Here is a 3,910-nt window from a genome sequence, read left to right on the forward strand (position 1 = left end):
ATGAATCCTGCATTTGATTGAGTTGAGTTCATCCCAAGTCCCAAGTTGTACTCCATCCATCTGTTCCAGTATATGGATCGATTGGGGAGATTGGCTCGGCTGAAATCTTATTTATGGAACCTTTCTTCAGGTTCTTTTAAATATTCTTTCAGAATTATTATGTTGTCTTATTTAAGGTTTCTCTCGAGCCAGTCTTTAAATACGAAGCATTTTTTCTATAGTGTGCCCCAGCAACCCGTGATATGGGCAATAATTTGGTTCATTCTTCCTATCTACCCCTTTGGGCTTCTTCGAATCTCGTCGTTTGAATTTCGGCTTCTTCATCAGACTTCTGAATATCTTAGGTATAGCTTCATCTTTGAAAGAATACACCATTTTACGTCGCTCTGACAGGGACATTTTCTTATCCACTGTTCGAGGTGATCCTTCTTGAGGCTGTTGCTGGTTGGATTGACTACTCTGTTTCTGAGCATATTATGACAAAGACTGGCGAAGCTCTTCTGCATATATCTTTATTATTTGCTTTCATTTGTTGATGGTTGCTACTACTCCTGATTTCTTTTTAAATATTCTGACCACCTTAGCCTTTTTGTGTGGATCTATGTGCTTGATTTCTTCTTGAAGACTGCTCGCTTTACTGAGTAGCTTCTCAAAGGATTTGATGGTGAGTCCCTTGAGCATGAAAACTACTGGCCCATGAATGCTCTTGAGTAGAATTTCAATTGCATGATGTTCCTGTAGCTGAGGTTCACATTTCATGCTAAGGTTTCTCCACCTCAAAATATAGTCCACCAAAGTTTTGCTAGGCTTTTGTTTTTCCATCAAGAGCTCTCCAATAAACACATGATGTCGTACCCTGGCAAATCTTTTAAAAAATAACTATTCTAACTCAAAAAATATTTTAATTGATCCGTTGGGCAAGTTAGCATACCAGTCAAAAGCAATTCCTGACAAGCTGTTGATGAGCTGTTGGAAGAGTAGAGCTTCACTATTTCTCATGTTGTCACAGCTGGCTCAGAAATGTGTTATATGTTATATGGGGTTTCCAGTCCCATCAAATATCTTGAAGTTTGGGGCCACAAAATCCTTCGGGAAAGGCACATAATCAAATTTCTACGGGTAAGGTTTACCCTTTAGAACTAGTGCACCACCCTTAGATTGGGTTAAAGCGTCCCGCACTTGTTCAACCATTTGTTTGAATTCCTTTTCTGGTATAGCACCTTATAGCACCTGATGGAGACTGATGGAGAATCCTTTCTATGTTGCTCGTCTCTATTTGCTGAAGCAACCTCACTTCTTTCATATGTGTTGTGTATGATTTACAGCCGATTGATCTCTAGAGAAGCCTTGTGATTGCCTCTGAATACTGGCCGTAGTGATCATGGTTGCAATCATTTCTTCTATTCTTTTCTCCAGTAGACTAACTTGCTCATCTCTTAGGAGGACAATATTACATAGTTCATCTACGACGTTCTCTTTGGTGTGAGGTTGACTCTCGTGAGTAGATGTGGCGAGACTGGTTTCAATTACATGGACTTCCATGAAATCTTCCTCTAAGTAATCGTTGTAATCAAAATTTTCATTGTTGCTATAGACGGAAACTCCATGCTCTCGAGCTAACTCAGAAATCTCGATCCTGAGTTTTTCAACTTTCTCTTCAATTAATGATTCCTTGATCGCTTTAAGATCTAGAGGACCTTGATGGACATCCTCAACTTGTTCCTCCATCTCGCTGGCTATTGTTGCGACGATATCAGATATTTCAAACCCTGATTTCATTTCCTATTCTTGTCTCGCGAGCTTACTAGACTGTATTGGTGCAGCGACCTTGGGTACCCATACCTTTTTCTTTTTCGACGATGATATCTCAGGACAGAGTGTCTTAATAAAAACATCGGTATGTCGAGGGAAAGTATGCTCCCTATGGTGTAGACCGGCTATAGTGCCAGGTAATTGTCTCGTCTTTACCTTTAGCATTGTAGAAATTTCTCCATAATGTGTGATGGGTAAGATTTTTGGACCCGGTCTCGACTTAACCGGTCGATGACCTGCGGTCCTAGTGGCAATATAATCAGTAGTAATCATTGCGATATCAACTATGTTCCCTAAACGGAACCAAATGGGGATGCGAGTAGGTGGCACTTCAATTATCTTGTGAGACTGTCTAGCGAACTTGACATCCTTCAAAATTTCCTTCTTCACTCGAGGGGAAATTGCATCTCCCACTCGTTTAAGTAACTTGCTAACTAAACATCCTTCTTTGGTAGCTAGCTTTTTGAAAACTGTACTAACTCAGGTGATAGGAGTGAATTTCTTTCTCTCCTCATCATGTCCATGAAGTTGTGGTAATGCGGTGGCGATTTTCTGAATACTCTCATATCCATGGGTATCCGTCAGAGGATGGGATCTCCTCCTCTCCTCCCTCCTAGGAGTGGATAAATTTCCGGTAATACTTCTTCAACTTGATGAGGCTCCTTCTCAACGGGCGTCTCCTTGGGAGCCTGGGCTTTGATGGCCCTCTGAACTCTTCTGTTGTGGTTCCTCTTTTGAGTTTAGTCATTAAACTTGATCCGATTTCAAACATGGGTGGTGGGACAGTTAATCCCTCAGTCAGATCCTCAATAATCATTACTTCTTTCCCTTTAGCAGCAGTGGGGCTAGCAGGTTTGGCAGGTGTCGTGACGGTAGTAGTTTTAGACTTATTGCAGGTAAGAAGTCTTGAAGGCAGTTCAGACTGAATTTTACAGACGGTTCTTGTATTTCTGGTGCGGCAATCTTCATTACTACAAACGGGGCTTTCCCAAGGATGACATCAAGATCTTCAAATTCGACTCCAAATTTGATGGTAGGAGCAAGATTACGGGCTTCATGGCTCCCTTGGGGGGGCTCGTTGGGTAGGCCATTGCAACAGGCTTGAATACAGTAAGTTTCAGGGTTAGCTATATGGCCAAAAACCTTGAAATTCTTAATGCAAGAACTGAAAGTAGAGTTTGATCTATAGACCGAGCGGGTCGTAATTTATGGGTATTTTAAAATCTTATTTAAGAAAAATCAAGAAGTGGAACAAATAATATAAGAAAATTTCAAAGTGCTCATAGCACAACACAATTTGGTTTAATTTGCAAAGTAGCAAATCAAATTTAGAAGGGAGATGTGAAGTATTTAGGACCCAGTGTGGGACCCATTTAGTGGAAGACAACGCCCACGTGGAGCTAGTCCACCGAAACACTTATTGGGGGTCTGACCCCATGTGAAAATTTGAAGAGTCCTTAATGGCCTTCTGAACCCCTCTGTTCAAAGATGGTTGAAAAGCTAGTCTTGAAGTCCAAGGAGTTGGTTGTACCTTCCCAAGATAGAACTGGGTAAAGTATGCCAACAGAAGAAGGGTAATTTGGTCCAAGAGGGACATGGACATATTACCGATGTGTGAAGATAATATTTCTTTATTTATATGGAGAGAAAAGTTGATTCCCTAGTGGAGTCGCCAGAAGCTGTCAGCACTATTTTTGGTTGGGGGGGGTGCCCGTAAGAAGCTGTCGGTCACCGGAATCAAAATCCAGTCGCCCGCTTTGGAAGGACGTTTTAATTTACATATATATATATATTTAGAAAAATATGAAATCAAACTGACCCCATATTTTTCATAGTTTAAATGAAAGAGCGATGTACCTCAAATCATGTATCAATCCCGAAGGATAAACACAAGACTTGAGGATGAAGCTCAATCAAATAAACTAAGGAATATATGACATTTGTTTGGTCGGTGAAACATTTTTATTTGACAACAAATTCCCCTATTTATTATACAGAATTAAATAGGGTTTATATTAAGTTGGGTTTGAGAAAAGCTTCCTATAAGGGCAAGCCCCTATAGTTAATTACATCTTAAATTACCAAAGTCACTTAAGAA

Source organism: Phalaenopsis equestris, unplaced genomic scaffold, assembly GCF_001263595.1.
Source record: "Phalaenopsis equestris unplaced genomic scaffold, ASM126359v1 Scaffold200780, whole genome shotgun sequence".
Taxonomy (NCBI): Eukaryota; Viridiplantae; Streptophyta; class Magnoliopsida; order Asparagales; family Orchidaceae; genus Phalaenopsis; species Phalaenopsis equestris.